A 15,829-nucleotide genomic window follows, 5' to 3' on the forward strand; every position below is an offset into this window, starting at 1 on the left:
TATAAGATCCCATATTGAGCCCGTCTCTACCAGGCTTCAAAAGGGAGATCACATTCGCCTCGTTGAGAGTGGGCGGGAGAATGGCATCAGACACCGCCGCTCGATACATTCATAGGAGCTCGGGGATGAGGATCGTTGAGTAGGCCTTGTAAAACTCCGCAGGCAAGCCGTCAGGGCGTGGGGCTTTACCGTTCGATAGGGAGAAGATAACGGTCCGGAGTTCCTCTGCCGTGAGAGGCGCGCCCAGGTCGTCGCGTTGCGCATCAGTGGCTGTTAGTAGTGGCAGGTCCGACAAGTACTCAGATATATCATCTCTAGTGGCCCGTAGTCGGGAGCCGTACAGATCCGTGTAGTGACTAGTAAAAGCCTTGTGTATGGCCCTCTGTGTGTACACCGCAGTCCCCTGTGCAGTGCGGATCGACATTATCGGCAGTGTTTGAGTGTCTTGCCTAATCAGCCAAGTCAAGAGATTGCCTGGCTTGTCACTAGCATGACGTGTGCGCGCCAAGTGTGCGGCATAATCCAGGTTCTTTAGTCTTTCTAAGAGTTGGGCATATTCCGCGCGTGTGGTTATAAGTCTCGTGTCGTCGCCCTGCGTTGCTTCTTGTTCGCAATCCAACAGTGTGGACTCCACTCTCGTCAGGTCCCTATCCACTTGACATCTCAGTCCCGCCTGTGTGCCCAGACAACAACTGCGTGTGACCACTTTAAATGCGTCCCACTCAACCTGTGGAGTGGATGCAGTATCAGTGTTATCCTCAAAATATTGAAGAATGCGAGATGAGAGCGTTTCCCGGAATGGGGCGTCCAGTAAGACATCTGGCTGAAGTCTCCACGTGGGGATCGGTTGGTGCGGGCGTTCCCAGGCAAAGTTAAGTGTATGAGGGTTGTGATCTGAGTGAGTGCGGCCTAAATAGCAGGTGTCCGTGACATGAGGTAATAGGTCGCTAGACAACATGTATCTGTCCAGTCTTACGTGCAATGTGTGTGCGCCTGAATAATACGAGTACATTCTTACGCTGGGATTGCGAGTGCGCCAGACATCGTGGAGATCCCACTGAGCCGCCCAGTCAGCAAATGTTCGCGATGCACAGGCTACCGGTGCACTCGCCAGTGGGGGGAGGTCTAGGTGGACATCCAGCACGCAATTATAGTCACCTCCGAGCAAGAGTGGGACACCCGGCCATGCCGCCAACGCTGTCGATAGCTGCGCAAGAAATCGTTCCTGGTCAGTGTTTGGGGTGTACAGAGAAGCTATGACTATCTGCTGACCGTCCAACCTACCCTGCAATATCACATATCTGCCCTCAGGGTCTAGCGTGCTGTGAGTGAGAGCAAAGGGGACCCCTGGGCGAATCCATATCAAAGTACCACGCTCATAGGCTGAAAAATCTGTGGCATGTAGCTGCCCCCTCCACCTGCGTCGCAGTATGCGTGTCTCATGTTCTGTCAAGTGTGTCTCCTGCAGCAGCGCTATTTGTACTTGGTGTCGTTTGGTAACGTCGCGAGGGGGTATGCATGCCACGCATGTTCCAGGTGCAAAATTTAACAGGAAACATCACATTGCCATTTCCTCACCTCCCACCCCCACCACCCACCCCCGGCATCCCACCCAACAGCACAAAAGATCAGTTCGTCCCACCATGGCCACCGCAGCACCCGCACAGCCCCACCGCCCCGCAAGCACAGAGCAAAGGGGAAGAGAATAAGTACCAGTCTCATAAACATGATAAACATAAACAGAATTCCAAAGGGACAACAGCAGAACATGTCGTCGTCCAAAACGCTCTAGTGAGCACTAACAGTTCGCACCTTCAGGGGGGGTGTACTGAGGTTATAATGTTAAGTATATCAAGGATACATGTAAACAGGGTGAGGATATAGACTCCCCAACACAGGCAGTTATAGTTTCAATGTCCACCATTAGAGAAAGGCGCCAGTACATGGTGTAGGCAGTCCAAATGGGCCAAGCGCCAGGGGAAGGACAGTGGTAGTTGGCGGGGCACGTATAGGCACTCACCTCTGGGGAGGTATGTCCACCTCGCCATACAAACCCGGGATATACCATCATTCGGAGCAGACATGAGGTTACATCAATGTATGAGACGGCACACAGGTGCACAAGAGGCAGGTCCAGAGTCCGCCACTGTATCATGGTACCATCCCCAGAAGTACAGCAGCAAGGCCAGTGTCTTGGAGGATAACCTCTGGATATATGATGTCACCTTGTATGTGTAGGTCGATCCGTTGCAAAATATTGTCAATGGAGTAAATCAGCCGTTTACGGTGTAACGTCTGGAAGGTCTCCCGATACTTGGGAGTCTGGCAGTCCGTAAAGGTATTCATCGTCGCTCAGCTGGCGTTCAGGGCTAGTACCCGGGGCAGGGTCTCCCGACAGCGATCCACTGATCTCCGCAACCATGCGGAGGGCCTCCTGTTGTTCGGTTTGCTGATGTTCAGGGGTAGGGCCCACCTCCGTTTCTGTATGTGTCGAGGCCGCCGTCGACGGTCTCCTACGCCGGCGCCGCCGAGCTCCCCTGTCGCGGCGCATCCTTGGGGGCATCCCACCAGGATCGGTGTCAACGCCCGAGTCGAGCCATGACTCAACCGCCTCAGGGGTGTTGAAAAATTGTGTCTTGTCTTGAGCCACGACACGTAGGCGAGCAGGAAACAGTAAGGAATATTTGAGAGCCAGGCGGCGGAGGCGCTGTTTCACTCCCAAGAATGAGTGTCGTTGACGCTGTACTTGTATCGTGTAGTCTGGAAAGAACATGACTTTTGCATTATCAACTCTGACTTCAGTGAGCTTCCTCACTTCACGGAGGATAGCGTCGCGATCATGATAATTCAGCACACGAATCAGCAATGGCCTCGGGTTGGAGCCCTCAGGGGGAGGTCGGGCCGGCACTCGGTGGGCCCGTTCCACAACAAAATGCTGAGAGAGGGTACCGTCCGGAAGTATGTCTCCCAGCCAACATTCCACATGTTCAGGTGCCGCTCTAGGTTCCCACCGCTCCGGCAGGCCCACTATGCGAATATTATTCCTTCGGGCCCGGCCTTCCGCGTCCTCTGCACGGTCCTCCAGAAATTCCACCCTGATAAGAAGGTCCCAGACGTGCATGTCTAGTTGGGTGATCTTGGGAGTTAGCTCTGTCACCGTGGACTCCAGGGTGGTTGTGCGCTCAGAAAGCTTCTTGTGGTCAGCCCGGAGGTGTGTCAAATCTATGCCCACACTGTCAATTTTAGTCTCTAGAGAGGTGCGGGTCAACTGCATTGATTCCTCTAGTCTTTCCATTGCCGCCAGCATCGTGTCTAGCTTGGAGGCCGTGTGATCCTGCTCAGGCAGCTTCATTGTCTTGCCCCTCGCCTGTATGCCACTGGCCACAGCTCTTGTTTTGGGCCCCGTAGACATGGGAGGCTTCGCCTAGTATAGCCAAGTGTAAGGCGCGAAGATCCTATGCGCATATGCAGCAGAGGAGCAGCTCTCCGCAGGGGGGCAGCGTTATATGGCTGCAAGGAAATGGAGTCACCTGCGCTCTGTAAGCATGTTGCGAACAGGTCCACAGCAGAAGTAGGCCACGCTGACAAATGACTCAAGTCCAGGACTAGCGTGTCACATCCCAGGCGCAAATAAGGAGCCACAGTGCCAGAGGGCGCCCGGAGTGAAGAATCCCGTGCAGGAGGGGGGGGGAATCCATCCCCCAAGTGCACCCACGTCCGCCCCCACCGGCGGTAGCTGCTGCGTACCAGTTCGCAATCCCCTGCGGTCCTCTCCGCGCCACTGGGCACTCGGCGGTCTCCTCAGGTGCCCCACCGCCCCGTCCACACTCAGGGCACCGGCACCAGCGCCTCAAAGGGGAGCACGGTATGTATGGGTAGGAGTCGAGACAGCCCAAGGGTCCAACGCTGTCTCCACAAGGCAGTAAGGGGCGGACGGAGGGCACAGCACACAAATCAGGCCTGTAACTGTAATTTGGGCCCAGAGCAGGGGGCCGTGTATGAAAAGCGGCAGGCCCGTATCGGCCGTGGGGTAAGGCAGCGGGTGAGTCTTCGTTACAGTCTCTCAATGGCGTCACCCACCACAGCGCCGGCACTCAGGGGGAGGCCGTTCCCGCATCTCAGTGGGGGTGAAGGGGGTGTCAAGCGCAACTCACTTCGTGCCTCGCCGTCCCCGGTCCGGGCAACAGGTGGTTCTAACGATCTCCCTCCGCCGAGCGTGGCCCTAGTTAGGATCGCAGCCGAGGCGCCACAGCCACCCTCATTGGTCGGCGCCCCGCGCCTCTGCAGGGCCGAGTAGATAGGGCACGTCTCCTGAATCAAGCGGCCTCAAGCGCCGGCCGGAAGTGGTCGCAGCCGGGGGGCCCGCGTTCAAAATACAGGGACGTAGTTCATGGCACACAGTCAATCCCAGTCCCCAGCGGACAAAAGAGACCCACCGCAAGGCACCTCGGAGCAATCCACAGTTCAAGCCTGGTAGCCCCAGCGCCGGGGACAGTCGCGGGCAGCAGCTCAGCCTCACGAGCCCCTCCGCGCAGCAAAACAACAGGTGGGGGTCGAACCCGCCTCGCCCCTGCAGGCCCCTCACTAAGCCACAGACACAAGCTCCGGTGGTGGAGCCGTCGGGTGTTCCGAGGCGCTGTCCCTCCGCACAGGGCCCAGTCGGCCAGCTGGATCCCCGGCCTCGAGTGTCGCATCATGCCGGCCAGGAGCGCCCGTAGGCAAGGCGGACAGCGTCTCTCTCCGCCGGAATAGTTCAGCAAGAGCCAGCAGTCCCAAACTTCGTCAGGGGAGAGATGGGTGTTCCATGCACACTCGCTGACAATCTCGAGGCGATACGGGCAATATTGGCGGAGAAATGGCCTGTGGTAGGGGAGCCTCTCACGGAGCTCTGCCCAGGCATGTCCTCCACCATTGCGTGCTCAGCCACGCCCCGTCTCTTCTCCCTCCATGAATGAGAAAACACTTGTAGCTCTACATTGCGGAAATAAAGGAAGGGGACTAAACCCCTCCTCTATACCGCTGAATAATATCTCATCATCCACTAGTAGGGTCCCCTTCCTGGTACTCACCAGAGCTCTATGAGGAGGATGCCCTATGTTTATCCTCCTGTTATAACCAGATTTGGCCTCATATCAGTCTGCTGCATTTCAGCCTTCAGTCTCCCGAGATGTCATTGGCTCCTTTGTTGATATAGGCAGTTGTTTCATCTCTGCCGCTCAGATCCAGGCTCCCTACTGATACATAACTTTTAGTTTGGCAGGGTACATCAGCACATTCAATGTACATAGCCCTGACTTTCCACTTAACCTCTAACATTTACGAAGGAGCTGCACTTAACTGTGTAATTGGGGAAGAGTATAAACTTGGAGTCAGTGCAAAGGACGTCTGGATGTTGGCGTGCCTGCCGCGGGAAAGAGTCTCTGCCTACAAAGTTCAGTACCCTAATGATAATGGCGCTAGGCTGTGTCACCGGCGGAGGGCATGGGGCCAGCGCTCTGTGTGCCCTTTCCAGAACAAAGTAGGGGGATAGCTCACAATCCGGGACCCTGGTTCTGAACTATTCTGTGAGGAATTTCTCTGGGTGCTGGTCCCCCACGCCATCTGGCAGGTCTACCAGCTGGGAGGGGACAGAAGGGTCCTCCTCACACACAATGCAAGGGACATCTGCCCACGCTTGTCTCTGTGAGGCCATGTCTTACTGGCCCAATGCTGGGGCCCCCCTCTCTCCCCTCCTTTCTCCAGATGTCCTCCTGAGACACCATGGCGATCAGGGGTGGAATAAGGCTGGGCTTGTGCAACCGTCACTACCCCCCCATTGGCCTTAGCAGTCTCCCAGGACTTCTGGGCTCCCAGAGGGGGATCACCTCCTGAGGTTGAAGCCATCTACCCAGTCTCCTACCTTTGGGGCGAGACATCTTGTGTGGGTCCCGGCCCACCTGGGCTGTAATCTTAGTCGTTGATGCTCATGCTGCCTATCTAATCTCCTCTAATGTGGCCCACCAATTCGGCTCAGCAGTCACAATCCGATGTGGCTGCCTAAACGTGAAAAGCGGTCCCTACCACTACCCTCCCATGTGGCTGTTTCCTCTGTGCCCCAAGAGTCAATACGGAGGTAAAGATGGATCGCCGCTGTGGGATTGCAGCTCCACGATGGGTACGTTGGCAGCAGGCGTTGTTTGCCTAATGCTTTTCTCTCATGCCTAGCTCCCTGCATGGGCTTGGGTAGGACAAAGGGTACAAGAGTAGGGGCCGCAACATGGATGTTTGCATCGGAGAAAAGGTTTCCCCATAGTCGGTTCGCCCAGTCTGCAAACGCAGCCCTGCCCACGTATCGCACCCAGTCCCACTCCTCCACTCTAAGGTCCCTGTTCTGCTGTTTCCAGCCACCGCTTGGAAGTGAAAGCGGCTTTGTGCCACACCCAGGCCACTTGGCTGTCTTCTCTCCCTTGCGCGACCCAGGAGTCGATGCACAGGGGGGTTCACCATTGTGATTTCACAGCTTCAGGTGATGTTTGTCACCGGCAGGCACGTCTCCAGGCAGGTCGTACGAACATTCATTAAACCAGGAGGAAGAGGGTCTGAGGGATGGCTTAACGACCCTATATTACTACTATCCCTAGGAACAGTTACTTCAACAAAAGGGAGCAAAGGGTCAAAAATACAAACTAAATAAATCCCTACATGACAACTGAACAAGGAAGGGAAAGAAACCACTAGTGTGTGTAGTGCAAGTCACACAGAGGGTCTCCTATCGTTCGAAAGAAGATTCCCATCAGTCACCACTCGGATCCGCCCTTCATCATCTGGGATCCTTTTACCCTCAAAGATAGATTCTGAGACCCACAGTGGACTGGCAGATGTAAATAGCCTAGTCCTACTGATGGTGTCTAATGTGAGGGGAACATTAAATGTCTTGTGATAACTGAAAAGCAGTGCTGAACAATTAAAGTGCAAAGTGAAGTGCTGGGAAAAAGAGTGTGAAAAACTGTAAAATTAGGTAAGGAAGTGAAAAAATTATTTATTAAGGTTCACTTCAATCCTAAAGCTAAAAAAGGGGTGCGTAGTGGTCTAAACAAATAACCACTGTTGGAAAAGTGAGGTCGACATGTTTCTGCAGACTAATGAGATCCACAAGGTATCCAGCTGCTTCTTCAGGACCATAACGCTACTGCTTTAACACAAAATATAGTGAGAAAAAAAGAGAAATAAACAGATATCACCTGAAATTTAGTGATACCGTCCTTCTCCTGACAAATTTGCAGGAGAGTAAAATCCCACCTCACCTGGCTACAGCTCAGGTAAAACAGGGCACCGCTCTAACCGTCGGTACCCCGGGCGTCCCTCTGGGCTGACGTACGAACACCCAGGCTGTCGATCGCCAAAATTGTCTCTCATCCCGGACTCCCTGGATGGGCTTCTGTGGGCCAAAGGGGGTTAGTATATGGGCCACCACACCGGTGCTTACGGCTGAAAAAAGGTATCCTAATGCTCGGATTCAGCAGGATTCTCGGAACTGGCACGGAGCTCACGTAAAATGTAGCCTCCATCTTACACTACTTGGCAACTCCTCCCAGTAATTTCTTTCTTGATGCTCTTTACAATGTAGTGGAGGTTAGTGATTTGTCAACAGTAGGCGAGAACTTTGGGAGCCAGGATGGTATTCATCAGATAAGGTAAACACTGTATTGTTTAGAAAGAGACATACACAATTTCTTGGGTCAAGGGCAGAGTGACCACTTCTGGCAGCAGCACACTTGTACACTGTCAGCTTACCATTATTCACTGTTTCTGCATCTTTGATCCATTACTCGCAAAAGTAATAGTTCTGCTTTTAAAGGGGATGAACACAAGGTGCTAAGGCCGTGAAATACCCAAATAGGAAGTGAACATAGTATGCTATTTCTTGTACAAATGTTTTTCTTAGTTTTTTAGTTTCTTGAGGTGTGCAGCCTTTTGTGACTTCCGTCTCTGTGAGACTCATGAGAGTCTAGATGTGTTGACAACGGTCTTGGAAATGCTGATATTTTAATTATATTTTCAGGATCCATCTATTCTGCTTGAAGAAGTAACACCACCGGAACACAGGGATGCCTTCGACATGCCCACCATTGCAGCTGAAAAATATGTGAGTCTTCTTGAAAGTTCTATACCATCAAGTTCATGTGCCCTCTATCTCAAACTCTGTCGCTTCCATTCCATCTACACAAAACAAAGTAAATCCAAAAGATACCAGAGGAATAACTGCCCATGGAAACTGTACTCCATTCTCAGAAGCAAAAGGGATTCATTACAATATTACCAAGGAGTGAATGGTGTAGTAACTCACTCGGGGCTAGATGTAGGTAAATAGTATTTACCGATTCGAAAATACAGAATTTTACCGATTCGGTATTTTCGAATCGGTAAATGCTATGTAGCTAAAAATTCGGTAAAAATTACCGAATCGTTAAGATTTGGTATTTACCGAATCAGTATTTACCGATTCGGTAATTGCCATTCATTGCCATTCATTGCCATTCATGGGCCTGGAGGTCCATAGGAATGAATGTCAATTACCGAATCGGTAAATATCGATTCGGTAAAATAGAGAAAGAGTCAAGGGTGGCAGGGTGGCACATTGACACCCTGAATAGTGCTTGTGTGCACATGTGGCAGACATACATGCCCTAAGGGCATGTATGTCTGCCACATGGCACTGGTGTAAATGCACAGATTTGCATTTACAGAGGTATTCGTTATTTACCACCAACTAATAGTTGGTGGTAAATAACGAATCCTTAAAGCACAGAAGCACTCTTCAAAGTGCTTCCTACATGTCATTTACCGATTCTGTAAATACCGAATCGGTAAATGATGATTCGGTAAATACCGAATCGGTAAATACCGATTCGGTATTTACCGAATCTGTAAATTGGCCCCCCGTTACCGACCTATAATAGCCGTCCTACATCTGGCCCTCAGTCTCTCTTCCAGTGGTACCCTTAGAGAGCTAGAACCGATTTAGTAACTTCAACACTGGTTTTAGTGCACAGTATAAATGGACAGAGGTGGAAGCTATCTCTTGTTAGGAAACAGGAATTAATTAAAACAATCACCCTTCTGACTACAAGACTAAACTCTTCTGTGAGAGAAGAGAACAAAGTACACAGGGGTTGATCGTATTTGTGGACGAGCAAGGAACTATGGGATAAAAAATTCCCTTTCACCTTAGGAGCAAATTTAGCTTTTTCTATCCTCACTTCTAAACCAGGCAAAGGATTCAGCTGCATTGGCAATGAGCAACAGAGAAAACAATCTCCTATTACCTGGGATCAACCTGTTACTGGCAATGCCCACAGTTTACAATTTTTTAGAAAAATAAGTCTTCTGTTATGCATGTTGTCACATTTAAATAGCCTTCTCGTTTCCATTCTCTCTATCTACCAGCTCGAGGACATGATCAAATGTATGAAAAACACTCTCAAGTTGTGCGACTACATACTTTCTAAGTAGGGTGAGGTAAGATTTTGATGCTTTTGTTTTCTGTCAATGTCAGTGAGAGTGTGAGTACTATCAGATTGAAAGGATAACACAACAAACCATCACCAATCAATGGGGTCACTGGAATGTAATGTAAATGCAAGGTGGATTTGTACAGTGCTGCTTGTCACCCATGAGGGTAGCTAGGCGCTTCTTCCATACAATTTTGGGTTTGCTGTACTTACCAAATAATCCACCCTATGCTACATAGATTGCAGATTTCCACAAATAAATGTATTGATAGTTTAGAATAATCAAAAATAACACATGGTGCTGCGCCACGGCAAACATTAACTACTCACCAGATTACCTCACCCACGTGCGATACTGGTATTAGAGAGGCAAAGCTTTTTGGGAGAACAGCATTAATGGGTGATAAAATAGCAGAATAGTATTCTCACAGAATGTAATAAATTATGCTGCATAATTTTCACTGTGTCCCATAATATAGCCTTCCAAATGTGCCTCCTGAACATTGATATTGGCATACACTAATATAACTGACAAAAAAGCGAGCCAAAATATCAAAAGGTAAAAATGAACAGATTTTCTGTACCTAATTCCACATATGTGTACCAAAAATATATATACATATATCTTCATTTATGTGGAGTTAAGAATGGTAAATATATCTGCCCCTCTTTGCATTTACCATTCAATATTTTGTCCTTCGATATTTTGTCCATGGCATTAATGTGCAACAATATTCTTGTACGAGATGTTCAAGAGAACAATTGGCCCTTCATAGTCTCATAATTTCAGAAGCACTTCTGGCAGAAGGCCTTTGATTAATGTTTTAAATTACATTACAATTGGGTGTGTTGAAAAGGAACGAAATACATAGGTTTTCAAGTCTATAGAAATATGTAACCAACAATGGACATGGAGAGACTGAGGGATCACATCACATTGGTGCTGGAGAAGGAGCGATTCTGGGGTAGGGTTGTCCAAAGCAGTTGTCATCAAAGAAATACCTCTATGTTGGGAAATATTGGGTGCAAAACCTTTTAGAAGAGAAAGACAGTGGACCTTTACTTTTGTGAATCAGGCCCCTTGTTTTTATGAATTCATAGATGTATCATCTGAAAATACAGCCACCAAGAGCTTGGCTCTAATCCCAGTATGGATGCTTTGTGATTTCCAAAGAGGAGCATAATAATTCTGAAAATCTGGTTCAGATGCAAGGGGGGGGGCATGAATAAGCATTGGTATCTGCCCCCTTGAGTTTAAGCCTGGCATTTATCAGGTTGGGATCACATTGTTAAAAATAATCCATCTGATTACAAAACACCTACTGCCTGTTTAGAGACTTCACAGAGTCTTGAATTCTGTGGAGTAGCTCCTGTATAGTAGAGGGTGTGACACTGAAGATGGCAAGAGGCAGCTGCTGGAGTACAATATTTGAAGGCAGCACATTTTTATGAACTAACTTACCTCTTGTCATATTTGAAGAGGCACAGTCTTTTCAGTGCTGACTCCCCTTCACCTTGGTTAAATTCATTCAAATTCTTTGCAAGCCAACGTTGGAAACATGGCAAAATATATCTTATGAGTTCATGGTGCCTCAATTGCTTGCTCCACTGTAAGGATGGACAATTGCCTACTTGACCTATCTAACCATGTACCTTTCAACTTCCAGGTACCAGCCTAAGTCCCATCTCTTTGGCCTTTGATTCGGACTGATAGCATTTATTGAGGATCCCTCACCATCTCCCTTTCTGATAAGCACTCAGTGCGCTGAAACACCATCTCCCACCAGAGGACATGCAGAGAACCATTAGAAATCATTGAACAGTAAAGCTTCACCAGCCATAGAGAAACACGAAGATTCGACTTTTGTGATTTGGTGAAGGATGATGACCATATCTCAGGAGTACGGTTGAGGATCACCTTGAATGACAACGAAGTATTGCTTCCTCCGGTCTGGGGCTCCTACATCAAATAATTAACCGATGTCAGTCTTGACACGTTGGTTCATCACAACCTGAGCAATATTAAGCAGTTGTAAATCGTTATTGTACAGCCATGATGAATTTTAAATTGCCTACTATTTCTAATGTTTTAGGGCCCTTGGCAGTAAATATATATTTTTTAAAGATAATAAATCACTCTTACCTTTAATGAGAACTCTCATATATTCTTGGCTACACGGTAATCCTTCAAGATCGAGTTTCATAACTAAGTAGGTTTGGGGCCCATTGCATCACCATGCGTCACTCATGAAAAATCTATCTCAGCATGGTATTTCTATGCAGAATTTAAGATTTGGATTAAACATGTTTCTTCAATCACATAAAAAAGTTTGAAACACAGGGACCCACTGATCTTTGTCTATTAATTGACTTGGGTCAGTCCTGTGCAAGGGAAGCAATATAAAATAAAGAATTCCTTTCATTAGCCTGGGGGTAAACTGCTCCACTCACGGAGTTTGCAGAGTTTTCCCCTCTTTGCTCTCCGCACAGAGTGCGGAGTTTCAAAAAACTCTGTGTAGTAGCATGGAACTGAGTTTTTCTTCTCGGATGGGTTGCCAACGTTAATTTGGCAAGAGCAAGCTAGGAAAATCCACCGCTAGACTATCTCCCGGGGAGATTTCTCAACACGGGCGGTCACAGGAGGTGATTACCGCTCACATTGAGAAGCCTGCCACTTGCGTTGAGAAAGCTGCCACTAGAGTAGAACATCAGCTCAAGGGGCAGAAGGAAGCTGTACCCTCTTGTGCTGCAGGTGGTGCCATTTGTGCTGTAATAATCCCAGTATGAAAAATCTGTAGCGTGTCTTAACTCACTCCGCCGCATGCGGAGCTCAGCGGAGCACAGTGGAGTTTTTTATGACTTTGTGAACTCCGCCCAGGCCTACTAATGTGTCCTTGTTTATGTAAACGCTTATGCCAGCAATTAAAAATCCATGAAGAACCTAGGAAATCACATTTACACAAATTACCATAAAAACAAACAATGTTGATCACATTTATTAATGGTCTTCAACTATTTTCAACCCTCATCACAATTAGGGGTGTTTCAAGGGACACAAATAATCTCACTCTTTAAATTGTGATTCAGTGTCCTTGAGCAGGGTAATGGGCACATACATCTTTCTTAGGGAAATAAATAAAGGACAATTTTTTTTTAAAGTGACCTCACATGGCTTTTTTACTCTTGACTCATTCTAAGAAGGCAGAGATGTAACTGAGGGTCATATGGCTTCTCTGGCATTGGTCAAAGACAAGGTAATTAGTAAACAACCCCCAGTTGCTGTTTGTCTCAAAATGTCCTTTGTGAGAGAGAATTTGCTTGTTGTTTTGTAAAAGTGGGAGATATGGAATCAAATGAGCAGGATGAGGGTTTGGTGCTTTTTATGGCAGGCTTAACTTTACTTGATGTATGAAAACTCATATTATTGGGTATAGGGCCTCACTAAAGTCCCATACCAACTGCCTTTTGGGGTATAAGTCTTTTATTTTCTTCTTTTTTTACAAAGAACTGTATACACAACCTGTGGTCTGTTCTCAAATAGTGTTAATTATTCACTGAAGACTTGTGCCTTGTGTTTCCATACGAGCTCTCTGTAGTATGATGGTTGTAATGTCACCTTGCCCAGCAAAAGATTGCTAAAAGACTGGACCTAGTAATGAGTAACTAGGGTGTGGCTTAACAGCTGGGGCGGCTGACTTTGAAACTGGGGAGCCATGTTAGAGTTGGGGAGGCTCAAACATCCTGTGATTCTGGGCAAATCACTTAATCTCCCCCACCTAAAAAACAAAAAAAATGAAGGTGTCAATCCGTAATGCAACGGATGCTCATGTACCGGGCTCTGATACCTTAGGGGGGAGCTCACGCTATATCAAACTGAAAAGAAACCGCTTCACCCAACAACAGCTTGACAGACACACTACCAAACAATCGGTTTTCATGCCATTCTAAATAGGAAACAGCTACAACCAGGCTACAATACAATATAAACCTGTCTCTCCTAAGGAGAGGAGGAAAGACTGTCTACAGAACTAGGAGCACTACCTGTCCAAAAGACATTCCAGCTGATAAAGTAGAGGCCAGTCATGTTGGTCGTAAAATGGTGTGCAGGTGGTGTTACATAGCTTTTCAGATCTAACAGCAATTGCAGGCTTTGATTTCCACTAATAACATATACTATTTTGCTTTTGATACTTTTAGCCCTAATGTATTGTGCCTTTGTTAGTACTGGCCTTGTTGGGATGACTGTTCTAATCCTTGGATGATACTAGAGGATGGGGCTTTTTAAACCCCAGTACATTAATCACCTATTGCCTGCATAATGAATTGAACAGCCACAATTGTGGTAGCAACATCATAGTCCCTCCAACTTATCCGGTAGATTTGGTCACAAATGGGCTTTCTTCCACCATGTATGGCCCATAGGGAGGAGTGTGAGATAGCTGTGTATTTTCCCTTTACCTGCAGAAACACACATATATTCCTACAGCTCTGTAAGCTAGCAAACCTAGCCAGGAGTGATTTTAGAAAGAAGTGATATGATAAAGTGGTTCCCAAAGTTAGGCCATTTCCCTGGTTGCTCCAAATTTCACTTTTGAGTGACATACCGATATTATTTAGGGGACACATATGTACCTATAAATCTTCAATAGATTCAGGAAACAAGCCCTCTTATCCATCAGTGCAAAAACAACAGCTGATGGACAGAATGTAGAACAATGTCATACATTTACCCCATTACTGAGATCTGGGCCTAAATCCATCGTTTTTTTGCTCATCAAGCCATTCCAGTTCGAACCCAGCCATATGCAAATCAGTCTTGACCCTGTGCCCTATGGCAACAGTCCAGCTGGAACTGCCAAGCCAGGTCCACCCTGGACTGGAAAAGAGAATCATAGGACCGGTTTCGGGCTTTCAGCCCTCATCAGCCAGGATAGCTTGATTCCAGAGGCTGAAAGCCCGAAACCGGGCTTTCAGCCACTGGATGCTTGTTTCCAGTCCAGGGAGGACCTGGCTTGGCAGTTTGAGCTGGACTGTTCCCATGGGGCACAGGGTCAAGACTGATTTGCACATGGCTGGGTTCAAACTGAAATGGCATGGTGAGCAAACAAACGATGAATTTAGGCCCAGATCTCTGTACTGGGGTGAATGTATGGCATTGTTCTGCGTTCTGTCCATCAACTGTTGTTTTTGAATTTGTCACCCCGAGTGGGACGGGTATGCTCAGACGTGAGTACTCTGCTCTCCATGCCTCTGGAATCAAGCTATCCTGGCTGATGAGGGCTGAAAACCCGAAACCGGTCCTGGGATGCTTGTTTCCAGTCCAGGGAGGACCTGGCTTGGGAGTTTGGGCAGGACTGTTCCCATGGGGCACAGTGTCAAGACTAATTTGCATATAGCTGGGTTCAAACTGGAATGGCATGGTGAGCGAAAAACGATGGATTTAGGCCCAGATCTCTGTACTAGGGTGAATGTATGACATTGCTCTGCATTCTCTCCGTCAACTGTTGTTTTTGCATTTGTCACCCTTATCCATTAGGGCTTGTTAAGTGTAACAGATACAAAAGAAACCTCAATGTTACTAAATCTTGGCTGATGAAGTAAATATTCCACAGAAAGTGCATCCTGTGGTTACAGCCTACTTGGCAGGGAATAGAGTTTCTGCTGACAGAAGAAGTCACATTCATTCCAGGGACATGATCACTTGTTAAATCTATTTTTAATGGGTAGCTGCAGCTGCAGCCGAAGATAACACATGATGAAAAAAAATGACTTGCTATTATACCTGCCCAAAATCATCATTACCAATGCAAAGAGCTTCTCTTAACATATTCAGAGCACATTAAGTGATATCAAGGAGGGTTACCACATGTCAAGGAGCCAGGGTGGGCGAGTCCATTATTGTTACCTGTCAGCAGTGGCTAGCATTAGTAGAATACACCTTTCACCTACCAAGAGACCAACAGTAATTAGTGGTTGGCAAAAATATTCTACAACAGATTATACAAGTTTACTGACAGCTGAGACAATATGTATTACATGAACTGAGACTGCAGGAGGCCCACTTTACTTGTTACTCCTACCCTGATTAATCCAGACGGGGCAGGAACAAGAGAGGGAACAGTGTGAGTTGGCAGGGGGGTACGAAACCGACCCCAGAATGAATACCAGGAGTATGACAGGTGCCCTACAGAACCAACCATCAACGAGCAAGAGAGGTACCTAGTGGTCAACATTACTCCATGGCCCCTTACAGACATACAGAGCCAAGTGCTAAACAAAGGACTGGACTATGTCCCGACTAACAGATTGGACTCTTTCAAATTACATACAGAAATACA

General features: G+C 47.8%; 1 long non-coding RNA gene across 1 annotated transcript in view; it reads left to right on the forward strand.

The window, feature by feature from the left end:
* LOC144782919 (uncharacterized) overlaps nucleotides 1-8,125 on the forward strand; it is a 53,311-nt gene extending 45,186 nt beyond the window's left edge. The window contains exon 3 of the long non-coding RNA XR_013601314.1: nucleotides 8,042-8,125. This is a non-coding gene — a long non-coding RNA (uncharacterized LOC144782919). The remainder of the gene's footprint in view (nucleotides 1-8,041) is intronic.
* Nucleotides 8,126-15,829: the final 7,704 nt, after the last annotated feature.

Source organism: Lissotriton helveticus, chromosome 9, assembly GCF_964261635.1.
Source record: "Lissotriton helveticus chromosome 9, aLisHel1.1, whole genome shotgun sequence".
In the NCBI taxonomy this organism is placed as follows: domain Eukaryota; kingdom Metazoa; phylum Chordata; class Amphibia; order Caudata; family Salamandridae; genus Lissotriton; species Lissotriton helveticus.